The sequence below is a fragment of the Erpetoichthys calabaricus genome, chromosome 9 (genome assembly GCF_900747795.2).
Source record: "Erpetoichthys calabaricus chromosome 9, fErpCal1.3, whole genome shotgun sequence".
Classification (NCBI taxonomy): Eukaryota; Metazoa; Chordata; class Cladistia; order Polypteriformes; family Polypteridae; genus Erpetoichthys; species Erpetoichthys calabaricus.
The window spans coordinates 187,795,123-187,815,428 of NC_041402.2; the positions used below are offsets into that span (position 1 = coordinate 187,795,123).

At 43.9% G+C, this 20,306-nt stretch overlaps 2 protein-coding genes across 3 annotated transcripts in view; one reads left to right on the forward strand and one right to left on the reverse strand.

Annotated features, from left to right (window-relative positions):
* The window catches only part of adamts13 (ADAM metallopeptidase with thrombospondin type 1 motif, 13), a 570,965-nt gene that overhangs the window by 116,685 nt on the left and 433,974 nt on the right, over nt 1–20,306 (forward strand). The window lies entirely within an intron of this gene.
* Nucleotides 1–20,306, reverse strand: part of crata (carnitine O-acetyltransferase a) — a 72,567-nt gene that overhangs the window by 41,380 nt on the left and 10,881 nt on the right. The window contains exon 1 of one of the 2 annotated variants that reach the window (XM_028808649.2): nt 11,928–12,044. The exons of the other annotated variant lie outside the window; for it this stretch is intronic. The gene's annotated coding sequence lies outside the window, so the exon portion shown is untranslated. Of the gene's footprint in view, nt 1–11,927; nt 12,045–20,306 lie in introns of those variants that run through there. 2 annotated transcript variants of the gene reach the window in all.

Consider the following 20,306-nt stretch of genomic DNA (forward strand, 5'->3'; position numbering starts at 1 on the left):
AACTCTTTGGGTAGAACTCCAAGCACAATGTCTGCTCATCACCTGCCGAATGCCATCTCCTACAGTGAAGCATGGTGGTGGCAACATCATGCTATACAGGAGACTGGTCAGAACTGAGAGATGGATGGAAGAATGCAGCCAAATACAGAGCAGTCCTCGATGAAAAGTTGCACCAGAGTGCACACCACCACAGATTGGGGTGATGGTTCACATCTCAGCATGACAACGACTTGAGGCAAAGAGACAAGAAAATGCTGGAGTGTCAGGTAAGATCAGGTTGGGGAGCATGCACTGGTACAGCACATTGCAACACTCACCATACAATGAAACAGCTTGGGATCCTGACTGGCAACCCTCCAGGCAGACACGCGGTCCAGTCCCACCCTCTGAAAATGACCCTCTATCTGCCGCAACCAGGTGTTACGTGGGCATCCCCTTGGCCTGGTCCAGCCACTTAGGTCTTCAACAGTGAGCCGGATCACCCTCGGGTAATCACGCCACATGGCCGTAGTGCTGTAACTGACGCTCCCTCACAATGCAGGTCATGTGCCTCATTCAGGACTCCATGAGCAACACAAAGTCAAACCAAGGATTCTCCGAAGAGACACCAAAGGAGTCCAGTCTTCATCTCAGGTCACTGGATTGCATTCATGTCTCGCAAACAGGAAGCACCAGGACTCTAAAGACTTGGACCTTCATCCTTTTGCAGAGATATCAGGAGCGCCACACACCCCTTTCCAGTGACCTCATGACCCCCCATGCTCTCCCAATCTGTCTACTTACTTCATACGAAGGGTCACCAGAGTCACATGAATGTCACTGCTGAGGTCAGTAAACCTCCACATTGCATTGTAGAAAATATGGGGTGCATTCCTTCTTGTTACAGATAAACTAAATAACATTTTCAAACCCACCTAAAGATAAACTAAATAACATTTTCAAACCCACCTAAAGGAATTCTGGGCCACTGGAGGCTTTAGATGGAGCTATATAAAAAAAAAATCACCACAGTGAGAATCTGGGACCTGTCATGCACTGGCACCATTCCTACAACAGTTGTACACATGAAGTGGCCAAGGCCAGTGCAGCTCACTTCTCGCTCATCTCTGTTACCCCTGAACTGCTTAAGCAGGTCATCTTCAGAATTTGTTTTTTTGTCCTGAGATTTCTAAAGAAGACCCAATGCCCAAAGTTCACAAACACTTGGGGGATGAATTTTGTACAGCCTCTTCCCAGGACAGAGGAATCCTTTCTAAAACTCACAATGGTTAAAGGCACTAAATGGAGATAGAAAACTTTTAAATGTATAGAATTTTGTATCAGGGAAATGGGCAGCATGCATTCCAAATGTCTGAAATGAACCCACTGAAGTACGTGCCAGTTTGTCAGTGTCAGCATGTGGGATGCTGGTTTAAAAAAAGAAAGAGAGAGGTTGTTGATTGCCTGGTGGGCACCAGAACTGGAGACTATAAGACCAGACTGCTTCCCACTCTGTGCTCTAAATGTCTACATGCAGACACCAGGTCTATCTGTATTTGATTAACATTATTATGTGCCTATAAAAGGATGCAGAGCTGGGCATGCAAGATGGCAACACTATGAGGGGCTCCACTCTGTCAAGGCAAACGCTGAAAGCGCTATGGACTGCAACAAATAAGCAGAGACAGGCATTAAGAAGAACTAACTGGCAAGGGACTTCATTCCTCGGATATGGAATCATGTGACAGTAGTGACTTGGTGCTAATGCCCCCCCACTGAGAAAATCAGCCAGAGCTACCCAAGCTAAAGTACTATGGGGCTGAATTCACTGAGGGATGGAACAAAGAAGCACAAGGAGCTGTAACCTCAATCAGGATGAACACAAGTGGACCAAACGACCTGCCACCGTTCCACCTAAATAACACAAACCTGCGCCACACTGTAGATAAGTGAGATATTCATAATAAAAGACATTATATAAAATCAAATGGGCTCCTGTTTTGGAACAGACTCGCTTTCCCTTTATTACATTTAACTCCATTCCTGGTTCCTGTATAAAAGTATGTGCCTCTTTCCTGATATCCTCCATTTGTGTGTTTTTCCCTTGGTGAACTGAAGAGCTCCAAATATTTAGGCATAATTTAGTATTCCATAAAGAGAACCACTGTAAACATTTAACACCATTTCTAAACTGCTAATTAATCTTTTCACTTTAATTAAAGGACAAAGTTCTGTCTGTCTGTATATCTGTGTGTCTATCCAGTTGCCTCTCGCCTTTGTGGGTTATTACACAAAGTTATAGATAGATAGATAGATAGATAGATAGATAGATAGATAGATAGATAGATAGATAGATAGAGCACTATAAAACAACGGGCGGCACGGTGGCGCAGTGGTAACGCTGCTGCCTAACTGTTAGGAGACCTGGGTTCGCTTCACGGGTCCTCCCTTCGTAGAGTTTGCATGTTCTCCCCGTGTCTGCGTGGGTTTGCTCTGGTTTCCTCCCACAGTCCAAAGACATGCAGGTTAGGTGCATTGGTGATCCTAAATTGATATATGTGTGTGTGTGTGTGTGTGTGTGCCCTGCTGCCCTGCCCGGGGTTTGTTTCCTGCCTTGTGCCCTGTGTTGGCTGGGATTGGCTCCAGCAGACCCCCGTGACCCTGTAGTTAGGATATAGTGGGATGGATGATGGATGGACTATTAGATAGATAGATAGATAGATAGATAGATAGATAGATAGATAGATAGATAGATAGATAGATAGATAGATATGAAAGGTGCTGTCTTTCTATTAAGCAGTGCCTTTCTTTCTTTCTTTCTTTCTTTCTTTCTTTCTTTCTTTCTTTCTTTCTTTCTTTCTTTCTTTTTCTTTCTTTCCCTTTCAATCTATCTATCAGTCTATTATATAGTGCCTATCTTTCTTTCTATCTATCATATAGCACGTTTCTTATCTATCTGTTAGACAGATAGATTGATAGTCTATCTATCATATAATGCCTTTCTTTCTTTCTTTCTTTCTTTCTTTCTTTCTTTCTTTCTTTCTTTCTTTCTTTCTTTCTTTCTTTCTTTCTCTTTTGAAATTGCACCTCTCTGAAGAGTATCACACGCCATTTATGAAGAAGTAAGCACTGGCACACAAAACTCGTTCAGTTTTTTTCTAACACACTTATTCCTGAACAGGGTCACTCCCAGCCAGCATAGGGCACAAGGCAGGAAAAAACTCTGGACAGGGTGCCACCCCAATCACACACTAGGACTAATATAGTGTCACCAATCCACGTTACCTGTATGTCTTTGGGCTGTGGGAGGAAACTGGAGCACTCACAGGAAACCCACACAGGAACACAGGGGGAACATGCAAACTCCATACATGGAGGACCCTTGATGTGAACCCTGGTCTCATTCCTGTTCTCGTCATCTTGCTCTGTTACACCCATCACCTGAATGTCCCCTCTCACCAAATCCATAAACCTCCTCTTAGGCCTTCCTCTTCTCCACTTGCCTGGCTCCTCTATCCTTAGCACCCTTCTCCCAATATACCCAGCATGTATCCTCTGCACATGTCCAAACCAACACAATCTCGCCTCTCTGACTTTGTCTCCCAACCGTCCAACTTGAGCGGACCCTCTAATGTCCTCATTTATAATTCTGTCCATCCTCGTCACACCCAATGCAAATCTTAGCATCTTTGGTAGGTGCCACCATCTCTAGCCCAAATAACACAGCTGGTCTCACTACCATCCTGTAGACCTTCCCTTTCACTCTTGCTGATACCTGTCTGTCACAAATCACTCCTGACACTCTTCTCCACCGCCCGCACTCTCTTCTTCACCTCTCTTCCACAATCCCCATTACTCTGTACTGTTGATCCCAAGTATTTAAACTCATCCACCTTCACCAATTCTACTCCCTGCATCCTCACCATTCCACTGACCTCCCTCTCATTTACACACATGTATTCTGTCTTGGTGGTCCTACTGACCTACATTCTTCTCCTCTCTAGAGCAGATCTCCAGCTCTCCTGGGTCTTCTCAACCTGCTCTCTACTCTCGCTACAGATCACAATGTCATCAGCAAACATCACAGTCCTAGGGGACTCCTGTCTAATCTCGGCTGTCCACCTGTCCATCACCACTGCAAATAAGAAAGGGCTCAGAGCCGATCCCTGATGTAATCCCACCTCCGTCACTCCTACCGCAGACCTCACCACTGTCACACTTCCCTCGTACATATCCTGTACCACTCTTACGTACTTCTCTGCCACTCCCGACTTCCTCATACAATACCACAGCTCCTCTCGAGGCCCCCTGTCATTTGCTTTCTCCAGGTCCACAAAGACGCAATGCAACTTCTTCTTTCCTTCTCTAAACTTCTCCATCAACATCCTCAGAGCAAACATCACATCTGTGGTGCTCTCTCTTGGCATGAAACCATCCTGCTGCTCGCTAATCATCACCTCCCTTCTTAACTGAGCTTCCACTACTCTTTCCCATAACTTCATGCTGTGGCTCATCAATTTTACATTTCTATTTATATAGCTCTTTTCTCACTACTCAAACGCTCTCCAAACAGGGAGGACCCGGGAAGCGGACCCACAATCTCCTTACTGCAAAGCAGCACTGCTACCACTGTGCCACCTCTTTTTTAGTATTTTGTATACTGACTTACAACTTACATACAGACACAAAAAAAAAAACATCCTGAACTTATCTTTATATTGTGCTGTCAAAGTCCGTGGAGTGACTTGTTATACAAATTGCAATTCAAGTCCTGCCACCTAATAATAATTCTTTACATGTATGCAGCGCTTTTCTCACTGCTCAAAGTGATTTACATAGTGAGTGGGGAGTCACTTCACCCACCCTCAATGTGCAGCATCCACCAGGACGGCAGCCATTTTGTGCCAGTATGCTCACCACACATTAGCTGTTAGGTGGTGAAGGGGTGAAAGGCAGTTAGGCAATCAGAGACAAGGGGGCCAGAATGACCAGGCCATGCTGAGCAATTTAGTCAGCACATTGGGATACCCCTTACAAAGAATGCCCAGGGATCTTTTATGAACACAGATTGTCAACAGGTCGGTTTTACATTTTTACAGCACAGTACATATACCCCATCACTACACTGGGGCATTGGGATCCACATTTAGACCACCGGATAAGAGCCCCCTGCTGGCCTCACCAACACCTCCTTCTCACACAAGTTTGTCAAATAACCAATTAATGTCTGATTAGTGACATTCAGAGAGTGCCAACATGTACTGGCAGTGCAGCAAATAAAACGCAGGCCATCATAGCAACAATACGCACACCTGGTAGTAAAATAAATGACAGGCCTGTCAACACTGGTGGCAAACCGACTCAACCACTCATGCCTTGTGCCTGGGCACATCACAACAAATTCAGCTTTATTAACAATAGGGTTGGGCTGTGCCATCACAAAGATCACCTACTTGAGTTTGCACTTGCCACTCAACTGTTAAATACTGCAGTCTCTGCTTTTTTCTTTATTTCTTACTTAGCTGCATGGTTCCATACTGAATCCAGCCATGTCAAATACACAGGAGATAAAACAATGAGCCAAGCGTGTATCGGTAATGGAACTGATGCAGAATCCTCCTATTACATCTCCTGATTGTCTGACTATTAAAAACTTGACCCTTCATACTTAGTTTTTAAAGTTTCTTTTTTTAATTATCCATCCATCTATCATCCAACCTGCTATATCCTAACACAGGGTCACGGGGGTCTGCTGGAGCCAATCCCAGCCAACACAGGGTTCAAGGCAGGAAACAAACCCCGGGCAGGGTGCCAGCCCACCACAGGGCACACACACACCCACACACCAAGCACATACTAGGGACAATTTAGGATTGCCAATGCACCTAACCTGCATGTCTTTGGACTGTGGGAGGAAACCCACGCAGACATGGGGAGAACATGCAAATTCCACACAGGGAGGACCCGGGAAGCGAACCCACGTCTCTTTACTGCGAGGCAGCAGCTCTACAACTGCACCACCGTGCTGCCCTTTTATAATTATGCAAAGATAAATTGTATTTACAAAATACAAATTACGATCCACAAACCAACTTTGTCTCATTGAAAGCTCATACCAATTCCATTACTCCATATAACAAATAAAACATTCTTGTTTTCCTCACATCGCTCATACTTACATTTTGGCAACCCATTAAGATTACAGTCAGCAGCAGGACGCACGGGCCTGCTAAATCCCTGACACGTGTCCATTATTCAGAGGATTATGGGATCTTTTATCCAGACGACGAGCGTATAGTTGACAACTTTCCTTTTCAACACACACCGTGGGCGCAACACCATTTGGACACTTTACTTTCAGAGCTATCTCTGAATTTAAGGGTTGAAAAGGCAGAATTGGTGTTACATGAGAAGATGTCCCATGATCCTTAGCGTATCATGCAAATTAGACACCAGTCTCCTTTTAATACATGCTTTCAAGCATCTATCTGCTTTTTTGCTTCAGACTAAAATTAAATAAATTAGATTTTTTTTAATGTTTAGTAGTGTGCTTCAGCATTTAAACCGGTAGGAAGTGTAGCCACGTGGCTAAAAACGGAGCTCGGATGCAGATGCAGATCTTAGCACTGCGTACATTTCTTCACAGATTTATTTTACTACTCCAGTTATATATAGTCATGGCCAAAAGTTTTGAGAATTACGCAAATAATAATTTTCACAAAGTTTGCTGCTTCAGTTTTTACGATAGCAACTTACATAAACTCCAGAATGTTCTGAAGTGAGATCAGATGAATTGCAATTAATTGCAGAGTCCCTCTTCGCCATGGAAATGAACCTCATCCCAAGACACCACTGCATGTCAGCCCTGCCAGAAAAGGACCTGCTGACGTCATTTCAGTGGTCCCCTTGTTAACACGCGTGAGAGTGTCGGCGAGGACGAGGCTGGAGATCACCCTGTCATGCTGATTGAGTTACAATAGAGAGGTGAAGTAGGATTCAGGGCGCCAGGACCATCTCCTAAAGTTGATTCAGCAGCGGGCATTGGCTCAGGAATAGCAGCAGGCAGCATCTGTTTGAGAAGAACAGGAGTCCATCTGGGCAAATGTTGAAGTTAAACCAGAAATGGACCTTTCAGCACAATAATGATTCAGAGCACACTAGCAAGTCCAGCAAGGATTGACTCAAAAAAAAAAAAAAAAAAAAAAAAAAAAATATATATATATATATATATATATATATATATATATTTTTTTTAATATATATATATATATATATATATATATATATATATATATATATATTTTATGTAGTGACAGATAGGGGGCACTGTCGTCCCCTTGAACCCTCAGATCAGATGCCAGACACCAGATAAAAGTCCAATAAATGGTTTAATTATAATTATACAGTGCACAAAGCACCACCACCTTCACTATTCCAATAAACAATTCAATACATACAATAATCAATCAATCCTCCACTCCCAGCAGCTCAGTCACCCTTCCTCCCAACTCGGCTCAATCTGCTGGGGTTTCCCATTGTCCTTTCATACTTCTTGACCCAGAAGTGTTTCTGTCCCTCAGTCCATGTGACTCTTAACACTTCCGGGTCAGGTGTAAACTCCCTTTCTTCATCCCGGAAGTACGTCTTTTCTTCTGTTCCTGTGACTAGGATGTACTTCCGGGTTATAGTGCAAATATAAATCACTGGGCATCCCTGCAGCGTCCCCTTGTGGCCCCCATGGTACCCAGTAGGGCTGTGCATTAAAACTCCAATGTCCATGAGGCCCTGTTGGAATTCGGGGCACCTCCATGTTGCAGGGAGGGCTCCATCTGGCGGCCTGGGGGTATTGGCCGGGATGAATGGCCGGCCATATCCCACAATATATATATATATAAAACACAATAAATTATTCCTTTTTTTCTTTCAGCTGCTCCCGTTAGGGGTTGCCACAGCGGATCATCTTCTTCCATATCTTTCTGTCCTCTGCATCTTGTTCTGTCACACCCATCACCTGCATGTCCTCTCTCAGCACATCCATAAACCTTCACTTAGGCCTTCCTCTTCTCCTCAGTAAGATGCTGCAGATGTTCTATCAGATGGTTGTGAGGAAGGCAGGCTCTATTGTTGGCATGGAGCTGGACAGCTTGACATCTGTGGCAGAGCAACGGGCACTCAGCAGGCTCCTATCAATTATGGAGAATCCACTACATCCATTAAACAGTGTCATCTCCAGACAGAGGAGCAGTTTCAGCGACAGACTGCTGTCACTGTCCTGCTCCACTGACAGACTGAGAAGATCATTCCTCCCCCAAACTATGCGACTCTTCAATTCCACCAGAGGGGGTAAACGTTGAACATTATTCAAGTTATTGTCTGTTTTTTACCTGCATTTTTTATTACTCTTTAATTTAATATTTTTTTGCTGCTGGAGTATGTGAATTTCCCCCTGGGATTAATAAAGTATCTATCTATCTATCTTGCCTGTCAGCTCTATCCTTACTACCCTTCTCCCAATATACCCAGCATGTCTCCTCTGCCCATGTCCAAACCAATGCAATCTCTCCCTGACTTTGTCTCCTAACTGTCTAGGGCTGCAACGATTAGTCGACGTAATTGATGACGCGTCATAAGCAGAACCTTCAATAGAGGCTCCGGTCACAAAGAACCACATTGGTTTTTGTAACTGCAATGCACTACATGAACGCCTGGGGGCAGTATCATTTGTTATTGTTTGTGAAGACTGCACACAGTCCTACCAACGAAGAAGAATGTCTGAGGAGAAGAAGAATGTAGAGGAAAATAAACCTGGTTGCAATGGTGAGTCGCACTGAGGTGGGGGAAGGAGATGGAAAAAAATTGAGACAGAAACTTTCTAAAGTGTGGGAGCACTTCACCGAAAAAGAAAAAAAAGGTGAATGTAGATTATGCAAAGCGGAGCTCTCTTTTCATGGCAGCACCACCACGATGCATGAGCATCTGAAACACAAGCATCCTGGAGCTGTGATGCTGCCATCTCTTGAGAGGTAAGTTTTAGCGAGTAAAGTTAGTGTCACGTGTTAACGTTGATGTTTGTACTATAATGTGCGTATCAAGGTTTCGACAATGATAGTTAACCCTTGTGGGGAACAGCCCAGACACAGACAGCTGTCTGGACTACAGCGCTGACCCATCTGCCACCAGGCGTGTTCTGACAGAAAAGTTTTATTTATTCGTCCACGTGACTGTCGCTGAAACTGCCACATTGTAACTTTTTTTTAGTTGGCAGTACTTGATAGTAGAAGAGATGAGGGAAAACAGCTTTGCGTCTTTCTACTTTTTAACTGCGCCGAGCTGTAAACAATGTGAAGACGAGACGGCCTTCAGCTGCGAGGGGTCGTGAGAACAAAGTGGACTCTGGGAGGCGCGGAATGTCGGGCTGCTCCGCCGAGTTGAGGGCTTCACAGTTTCGGGCAGCGTCCGCTCTTCGCGCACTGTTTGTGACACTTCAAGTCCCCCGTCGGCTCCTGGGAGAGTGGAAATCTTTGTGAATGAGTGTAATCGGCACCATCGAAGCAGGACTCTGTTTGTAAATTGCCCTGCACAACTACTTACTGTCCCTTAAGATAAGTTTGGGTCACTAAAACCCCACAACATTCAAGGTTGCTTTGGTGATTAATTATTTTAACCAGTAAATCACAGGCATGTAGTGCAAGGTTGTCAGGCAAATATTTGGACGATCACATAGGAAATGTAATTTCTACACCACAGTGGTCGTGTAGTGCCTTTCACAAGGGATCTACTACTTACCTGTTGTGTTATAGCGCCTTTAAAATGTAGTTTACCCGAAACCACTCCAGTAGTGCTCAATGTATCTTTACTTCTTAAATGATAATGTTTTACTGTTTAATAACTTACTGACTACATTTTATTTTTTTCCCTTGCACTCAGTGAGTGAAGCCACTGGGTAATCAACTAGTATATATTGTGAAAGGGTACGGCCCGGACACAGACAGGCAGACACATTTCTAGCCATCACCACACGTTTAATTACACTATTATATTACAAGTCACTAACTGCACCGCCACCAAACACAAACCCCCACAGTCTCCCCAAAGTCCAGGCTTCTTCCTTAGCCGTCTCTCTCTCTCTCTCTTTCCACACACACACACACGTCAGGCCTCTCCTTGCCGCCTCCTCTCCGACCTTGTCCTTCTCCTCACCCGACTCTAGCCTTGATAGCAGGGAGGCGGCCCCTTAAATAGGCAGGCGGCTGATGACCACACCCGGCCACCTGCGACAATATATAGATATGTGTATCCCTCCAGCAAAGCAGCAACGTGAAAACACCATATATACAATAACAAACCCGCCCTTGCCCCAGTAACATATAAGAAACACAAAACACAAATAATAATAATGGATGAATACGGAAATGACAATGATCGTGAACTTGAGTCCGGGTATATTACTGTCCTGAATACGGATGATTGATCAACAAAGAATGGATGTGTTTGAATCTCCCGGATAATGGAACAATCTCACCGTGTTTTCTCGGCGTGTGGTGGATAATGAAGTCCAACCCCGGGGTCTCTGGCGATGATTGAGCTGAAGTGAATTCGGCGGAAAGAAAAACAAACTGGATACAAAGCGAAAAATATGAAAAATAGCAGAAAATGGTGGTTCGTTGTCGTTAAATGAAATCTCCGTCTTTCTCCTTTCTCCTTCCTCTACTATTTAAATGATCAGGAGGGAAAGAAGAAAGAGCTGGATGTAACTAAATGTGAACAGGTGCTTTCCATCCTGGGGCTGCGGTCTCTCTCCCTCATCTGTCCCCTCTGCACTTACGGGGACAACATTCACTGACGTACACATAACGAACAGTAAACGGGACGATGGAAATAACACGCACTCAGCACACACATTGAATACATTATTACTATGTAGCCCCGCTACGTCATTATCCATTCAAATACCAGCAGCACCTCACTGGCCTACTGTGAGTTAAGTCATTTTGACTGTATGTCCTTAGGCTGGTGTGACAATGTACCATGGTATGGTGATTTGGATGGTAACAATCTTCAATAGGCACTACATGCTAGCAGGAGCGTCAATTCTTATGCCACCACTACCTCACAACAACCCTTAATATGTCACTTTGCTGTGTTTAAATTGTATAAATATTTAAATCACCTCAGTCTATCTCAAGGGCAGCACGGTGGTGCAGTGGTAGCGCTGCTGCCTCGCAGTAAAGAGACCTGGGTTTGCTTCCCTGTATGGCATTTGCATGTTCTCCCTGTGTCTGCGTGGGTTTCCTCCCCAAAGACATGCAGGTTAGGTGCATTCGTGATCCTAAATTGCCCCTGTGTGTGTTTGGTGTGTGTGTGCCCTGCTGTGGGCTGGCGCCCTGCCCGGGGTTTGTTTCCTGCCTTGCGCCCTGTGTTGGCTGGGATTGGCTCCAGCAGACCCCCTTGACCCTGTAGTTAGAATATAGTGTGTTGGATAATGGATGGATGGAGTCTATCTCAAAAGGTTACACTTTAAAGTTATTCGGAAGGGTAAAAAGGTGCCATATGAATATTGGGACTGTGCGTCAAATCAATTTAAATGCCTGGCTTTGAGCGAGTCACTTCTCCTGTCATTGTGTACCTGGTCTTATAAAGATTTGCCTCTTGATGTTGTATTGTTGAGTACTGGAGTGGCATTCTTTATAAAAGAGCAACATGAAATCAATCTGAGTAGTTGGAGGGGCAAATCTCTTTTAACACCTCCATATCTGAACCTGACCAAATGCCTTACCCGGCCTGTTGAGAAAAGTGATTGAATAAATGTTAATGTATTTAATAATGTGACCTGATGTGTGTGAATATAGAGCTTTATAGATTAATAGTTAAGAGAGTTGTTTTTAAACATTCAAACCACTAATCACAGTTTAGTATAAAGAATGAAAAGGAGAAAAATGTGAACTCACCTACTAGCAGTAACTACACAATTCAGCCACAAAAGTCAGCTTGGGAAATCTGATGAAAGGTGAAGTGGTCACGTCCAAAGATTATGTTTGAAAAGAATGGAAGATGCCAGTGAAGCGTGCCTCTTTACCTTGATTACCCGCCTACAGGACAAGCATGCCAAATGCTCAGTGACCACCTCCTGTGCTAAAAGGGGAGGAGCTGTGATGCACTCATAAGAGTAATGCCCTACTGTTGATGACGGGCCGGCTGGCCTCTTATCAAAAACTATCGGGTGGCAGCCTATAATCTTCAAAGAGCGCTCTTGTAAAATCGATCTTATGTTTCAGTGACTGAAGAATTAAAAAAATTGAGGGGGGAGGAGGGAGTTTTATGAACTTCTTTTAGACTTGGATTGTCGGATTTAAAATTGTAGGAGAGTGGGGGCTCCACCTAAGGGGCAAGGGCCGCTTTACTGAAATGAAATCTAACAACGGATCACTTCAGTATGAGAGTCACATGTTCGCAAAATTCTGCGTTAGATCCAGGATTCGGACCACTTGCACTTCAGCAGATGTCATCCACTTGAAGCTAAGCATGTTCAGGTCCGGCTTGTACTTGGATGGGAGACCATCCTGGTAAAGCTTGGGTTGCTGCTGGAAGGGGTATTGGCAAGGCAAGCAGGGGGCACTTACCCTGTGGTCTGAATGTGCAGTGACAGGGGGACACTGTGCTGTAAACTTGGTACCATCCTTCAGATGACATATAAAATTGAGATCCTGACTCTCTGTGGTCATAAAAGATCCCTGAGCATCCTTTGTAAAGAGGAGGGGGTAACCCATCATCCCCTGTCTCTAATTGGCTCACCACTTCACCATCTAACAGCTTCTTCTTCTTTTGGCTGCTCCCGTTAGGGGTCGACACAGCTTCCATATCTTCCAGTCCTCATCATCTTGCTCTGTCACACCCATCACCTGCATGTCCTCTCTCACCACATCTATAAATTTTCTCTTAGGCCTTCCTCTTCTCCTCTTGCCTGGCAGCTCTATCCTTAGTAACCCTTTTCCCAATATACCCAGCATCTCTCCTCTGCACATGACCAAACCAGCGCAATCTCGCCTCTCTGACTTTGTCTCCCAACCGTCCCACCTGAGTGGACCCTCTAATGTCTTCATTTCCAATACTGCCCATCCTCGTCACACTCAGTGCAAATCTTAGCATCTTTAACTCTGCCACCTCCAGCTCTGTCTCCTGCTTTCTGGTAATCACCACCGTCTCCAACCCATACAACATAGCTGGTCTCACTACCGTCCTATAGACCTTCCCTTTCACTCTTGCTGATACCCGGCTGTCACAAATCACTCCTGACACTCTTCTCCATCCACTCCACCCTGACTGCACTCTCTTCTTCACCTCTCTTCCACAATCCCCATTACTCTGTACTGTTGATCCCAAGTATTTAAACTCATCGACCTTCGCCAACTCTACTCCCTTATCCTCACCATTCCACTGACCTCCATCTCATTCACACACATGTATTCTGTCTTATTCCTATTGACCTTCATTCCTCTCCTCTCTGGAGCAGATCTTCACCTACCCAGGGTCTCCTCAACCCGCTCTCTACTCTCGCTAATGATGTTAATTAGCTGTGATGAGAGTACTGGTACAAAAATAGCTGCCGTCCCATCGTCCAGGTGGGTGCTACACATTAGTGGTGGTTGAAGTGGCTCCCCACTCACTAAAGTGCTTTGAGTAGTGAGAAATGTGCCATATAAATGCAAAGAATTATTATCATTATTATTATATTTCCCAAATGTACAAAGACATTTGTATAACAAAGTACTAAGATTCAAATCTAGTCGACTTGTATTTCAAAGTCCCAGACTTCAGGCAATGATCCACAGTAACTCCCTTAGCCATGAAGATCTCTTAACAGCAGGCAGCCAGATAAGACAATCATGAAATGAAATTAAAGAGGTACCTTGACCAAACGTGGGTTCTCCTGGCTTAAAGTGATTTTAGATGAGAAACCTGCACGGTGACCGAGGTCAGCTGGACTAGAGAAGGACTGAGGTTAAACAAGTGTTGTAAAAAATGGGGGTAACCACAACAAGCAAACAGGAGAGGAATTGAAGGAAAAGTTGTTAATCCATCCATTATCCAACCCGCTATATCCTAACTACAGGGTCACGAGGGTCTGCTGGAGCCAATCCCAGCCAACACAGGGCGCAAGGCAGGAAACAAACCCCGGGCAGGGTGCCAGTTCACCGCAGGGCACACACACACACACACACACTAAGCACACACTAGGGACAATTTAGAATGGCCAATGCACCTAACTGATGCTCTGTGTAAGAAAGGACAGAGCCGACTATACTTCCTTAGAAGGTTGGCATTCTTCAACATCTGCAATAAGATGCTGCAGATGTTCTATCAGACGGTTGTGGCGAGGGCCCTCTTCTACGCAGTGGTGTGCTGGGGAGGCAGCATTAAGAAGAAGGACGCCTCACGCCTGGACAAACTGGTGAGGAAGGCAGGCTCTATTGTTGGCATGGAGCTGGACAGCTTGACATCTGTGGCAGAGCGACTGAGCAGACTCCTGTCAATTATGGAGAATCCACTGCATCCACTGAACAGTGTCATCTCCAGACAAAGGAGCAGCTTCAGTGACAGACTGCTGTCACTGTCCTGCTCCACTGACAGACTGAGGAGATCGTTCCTCCCCCAAACTATGCAACTCTTCAATTCCACCCAGGGGGGGTAAACGTTAACATTATATAAAGTTATTTTCTGCTTTTACCTGCATTGTTATCAATCTTTAATTTCATGTTGTTTTTTGTATCAGTATGCTGCTGCTGGAGTATGTGAATTTCCCCTTAGATAGATAGATACTTTATTAATCCCATCTATCTATCTATCTATCTATCTATCTATCTATCTATCTATCTATCTATCTATCTATCTATCTTCTTTGGACTGTGGGAAGGAACCCAAGCAGACACGGGGAGAACATGCAAACTCCTTGCAGGGAGGACTCGGGGAAGTGAACCCAGGTCTCCTTACTATGAGGCAGCAGCGCTACCACTGCGCCACCGTGCCGCCCAAAAGTTGTTAATGTCCTCCAAAAAGAGTTAGACAGTGTGCTTAGTGGTTGATATTTTAGGGCCATTTGTCATCTACCAAGTATGTTGGTGTTGGAGAAAAGCCATGACTGTTACAAATAAATGCTTACATGGACCTAGTACATAACAGATTAACACAACTGAGCCATTTTAAGAGCCATGACTGTCAGCTTACAGACCACTTGACTCACATGTGGGGACCACACTACCCTAAGGGAAACATAAAGGTGAGGGAGTCACCCTGATTACTCTACTCATGGTCATCATCATCATTTGGTCTTTAACAACTACAGTACCCCCTCAATGCCCTATAACCCAATAAATGATGCGTGGGTCAGCCACAAGCCCACCTCAGTCTTAACAACTCCACAATTCCAAAACCTTTTAAGGAGGGCCTGAATCAGAACATACCCGACCCGTCCCCTAATAAGATGTATTTGCACATAAGGAAACAGAGAATGAAGCTACATATCATGAACTCCTCGTGTGCTGCCTTTAATTCAGATTATCACCGCCCAGTGACACTCTGGCTACGTCCACATGTGAAAACGATTTTCCAACTAAAATGATCTTTATCCATGCTAGTGTTTTCGCATCATTTATTAAAGTATCTCCATCCACAGTGAAATGACTGAAAATGACGTAGACGCTCACCTACACTGCACATGTGCTCGTTGACATGAAAAGGTGGTATTGCCACAGAATTTATCACAAAAACTGTAAATTATTTGTCTTTTGCACATTTACACAGCATTTTCTAATCTGCTTAATCCAGACCAATGTCATGGGAGCTGCTGGAACCTATCGAGTTCCAGTATTGCCCCCTTGAAGCCATCAAGGCAGGAAGAAAACCTGGACATGGCACCAGTCCACCTCAGGGCGAACACAAACCCACTCAATAATAATAATAATAATACATTTTATTTATATAGCGCCTTTCCCAAGCTCAAGGCAGGGTATACAGTATATAGCATTGTACAAACCAGATAAATAAATGAAGAAGATTAAGACAGTAAATTCAGAGAAAAAGCCTAACAGACAACATAAGTGATGGTCTCGCACACACACACAGGTTACATGAGCAACTTGACATGAAGGTAAACTGAAAGAAGAGTAATAAAGTCAAGTAGAGCTAAAAGCCTTCCTGAACTGATGGGTTTTGAGTTGTTTTTTAAAAGAATTCATGGAGTCAGCTGACCTGATTAATTGCGGTAGGTCATTCCAGAGTCTGGGCGTTATACAGCTGAAGGCCCTGCTGTCACCCATGGAGTGTAGATTAGTGCGGGGCACAACAAGATTACCAGAATCAGAGGACCTTAGTGGGTGGACAGGCACACAGTGATGGAGAAGGTCACTGATGTACAGTAGTTTGGCGCAAGGTCGTTTAAAGCTTTGTAGGTTATTAATAGAATTTTATATTCAATCCTGTAGGACACAGGGAGCCAGTGAAGGCGGAGCAGGATGGGTGTGATGTGCTCGCTGCTGCTGGTCCGTGTCAGGACTCTTGCAGCCGAGTTTTGAATAAGCTGGAGCTGTGATATAAGATTAGAATGGACACCTGCCAGTAGGGAATTATAATAATCGATGCGGGATGTGATAAAAGCATGGACGAGTTTCTCAGCATTAGAAAAGGAGAGGAAAGAGCGAACACGGGATATGTTACAGAGGTGAAAGTAAGAAAGTTTCTTAATGTGGTTTATGTGGGCGGAATAAGAAAGGAAGGAATCAAAAATGACACCAAGATTCTTTGCAGTAGAGGCAGGTCTGATGAGATCACCGCCAAGATGGACTGGGAAGGAGCTCATTTTATTAAGTTGCATTTTAGTTCCAATTTGCAGGAGGTCAGTTTTGTTGCAATTTAATTTTAAAACGTTCTGCTCCATCCAGGTATTAATTTCAGATTAGGGCCAGGTTAGCGTCCCCAATCCACCTAACCTGCATGTCTTTGGCATGTGAGAAGAAACCAGAGCACCCACAGGAAATCCACGCAGACACAGGGGACAACATGCTTTTTTACGCCTGCTATGTTGGAATATGGGTTCTTCTGTGAAGGATGGCCAGTCGGGGAATAAACCGTTGTAATGGGCAGGATCCAATCGGGAAAAAGGCCACAAAATGAGCATGAACCAATCACAGAGTGATTAGAGTCTGAGATTTCAGAAATCAGTGTTTTCACCTGTCCACATTACAACCCTGAGGCTGCGTTTTCAGAAGTATACAGTTATAGGGGGCGTCTTTGAAAGTCTTAGTTTTTGTGCAGATGAAAACGACAGGATAGTGTGAACGAAAGGCAAATATGGAGACTAACGTCTGCGTTTTCAAACCAAAATGTAGTATTGTGAACGGGTGCTCTGTGTGGAGTCTGCCCCCCCAATGTTATGTACTAGTGTTTTCCCCCAACATTCGAAAGGTGTGTATGTTAGACTGATTGGTAGCTTTAAACTGGTCCTATGTGAGTATGTATGTGAGTGTGTGCAAGAGTGAGCACTGCTCAGTCCATATTACCAAGTCCCTGAATTGGATTAAGCAGGTATGAGACCATCATGTCCATATTATACCCAGCTAGGAGGATTGAAGAGTGTGGTAGAAATTTAACATCTCTCTATTGTAAAAAAAAAATCTTAAAACGAGACTATTTCCAAGAGATTTTTTCAAATCCCGCGACATGAGACTAATGGCAAGAGATTTTCTCAAGTCCCGCCCTCCTCTCAACCATTTACAGTTAACGGCCCATTCCCACGGTCTTCTCACCCTTCATTCGTGTGAATGTTTTTGTCAGACACAGTTCCTGTGCTCTCAGCTCTTATAATTTTTTTACGTTTTCTTCCATTTACGTTCCCAATTAAAGGAGATTTATTATGTCCAAATCTTATTGAAGAATTTCATCCCGAAGAGTTATCAACAGAAGAAATGAGTACACGGGCAATCCTAGCAGCGAGAAACGATGAAGTCAAACGAAATAACGTGAAAATTGTCGATCCGTTACACAGCAAATTGGTTAAATGTGTATCAGTAGACTGTGCTGAAACAGTTGGTGGTGATGCTGCAGAAGATGAAAACATCAACTCACAATATCACAAAAAATATCTATGACAGTTAACACCGTCTGGTCTTCCATCGGCAAAATTACTGTAGAAAGAAGGATGTATCGCAATGTTATTTATGTCTGAGTGATGGGCTATGCAATAGGACACGATTGGTTGTGTTCAAAATTAGTCGAACAATTCTGACATGTAAAATTTTAACAGGCAACAAGAAAGGTAATGTACTCCATCTTCAGCGATAACATTAGACACCAAAGGAGATCTTGATATGCCATTCGTATTAAAACGTTTATAGTTTCCCATTAGAATAGCTTTTGCTAAGACAATTAACAAATCACAGGGACAAACATTCGAAAAAGTCGGTTTATTTATTAGAGAGAAAGAAACAAAATTCAATCACGGGAAGTTATACATTGCGTTGTCACGATGAAAGTCCAAACACGGAATCAAAATTCAATGTGATATTGATGAAAAGTTAATTCAAAAAATTGTTTTTACTGAAGTTTTACAGTAAAAGTGTAAGTTTAAAAAGTATTTGTGTGTTAATTTCAAAGCCAAAAACAATGAAAATGTATAATGCAGCAAATAATAATTCTTTGCATTTATATAGCGCTTTTCTCACTACTCAAAGCACTTAGCAATTGCAGGTTAAGGGCCTTGCTCAAGGGCCCAACAGAGCAGAGTCCCTATTGGCATTTACGGGATTCGAACTGGCAACCTTCTGATGGAGGCGCCTGCGTTCATTGATCTTATCCAGGTGAGCTCGTGTTTGTATCGTTGAGCTGTATTGTGTTTGAATTTGGTATAAAGCGTTCAGCGGTTTGTACAATCCCAAGCAGCACATTATTCCTAACTTCACTCCGGAGTAGTGCCACTCACAATATGGCATTGACGCCTGCACATTCACTCCGCAGTAGTGCCACTCACAATATGGCGGTGACGCCTGCAGCTTCCGTACTATGTCGGGTTTGCCTCTGCTGTGTGGTGTGGACGTTTAGGGGTCCGTATTCTCTGGGCTTTTTGCTTTATTTCTTTTATTTTTTAATTGAGCTCTTTCGTTGTTGGCGGTGTATAGCGCGTTGTAGGCGCCTGTGCTTTCCGTACCATCTCGGGTTTGATTATGCTGTGTGTTGTGGACTTTTGTGGACTCTGTAGTCTGTCCCGTTTTACTCTGGGGCGGGGGGCTGTATCCTCTTTTTTGTGTGGCCGTGTCGTTACCGCTTTCCGTACTATCTCGGGTTTGATTTGTGAACCTTTGTGGACTCTGTAGTCTGTCCCGTTTCACTCTGGGGCGGGGGGCTGATTCCTTGTTTTTTTGTGGCACCTGCGCACTATGTCTCCTGTGTCCATGGGCATGTACCTGCGTCCATATCCGGTTTACCATTCTCGGTTAGTAATATGGATCTGCTGATTTCTTAGTCATCCTTCAGTACATTATGTATATTCCATCAACTTTTCTTCTGGTACATTATTTACATGACCATCTCAGTATTTTTCCTAAACCAATTCTTATTATATTTCAGTGTACATTTTGTTGTTCACTTGACTTTTATCTGGTTTCCTGGTGTGCCTGAACAGGTTTCTGACATTTATTAAGCCTTTATGCTATTTCTTTAAGATGAATGTTATGTTATTCTAAAATTATTCTTCCACAACAGTCATGAAATCGTCGCTGACCACTCACATCCAGGCCACCACCTCTTTGAATGTCCCTCATCTGTCAGGCTAAACTACACCAAAACAAGCAGATATAAGAACAGTTTCTTTCCCAAGGCCATCAAGCTCACAAATGGTTCATTCGGCTGTCCTTGCTCAGTATGGGCAAGACCCCCTAAAATCTTGTAATATTTTTACATATAGCTAATGTGTATACATTTCAGTATTTCGTGCACTGCCATACATATGTTCACATTGTATGTCTTGTATTTAACTCAGGTGTGTGCATGTCTGTCATGTGACTACACTTGGCGGGTCACCAAAAAACCGAAGTCAGATTCCTTGTATTTGTGCACACTTGGACAATAAATGTGATCAATTCTGATTCAAACTGTAAGTACTCACTATTTTTTATTAAATAATTTTTATTCACACAGTGCAAAATAGTAGGGCGGAGTGGTGGCTCTGAGGCTAAGGATCTGCGCTGGTATCCAGAAGGTTGCCGGTTCGAATCCCCGTCACTGCCAAAAAGAGATCCTACTCTGCTGGGCCCTTGAGCAAGACCCTTAACCTGTAATTG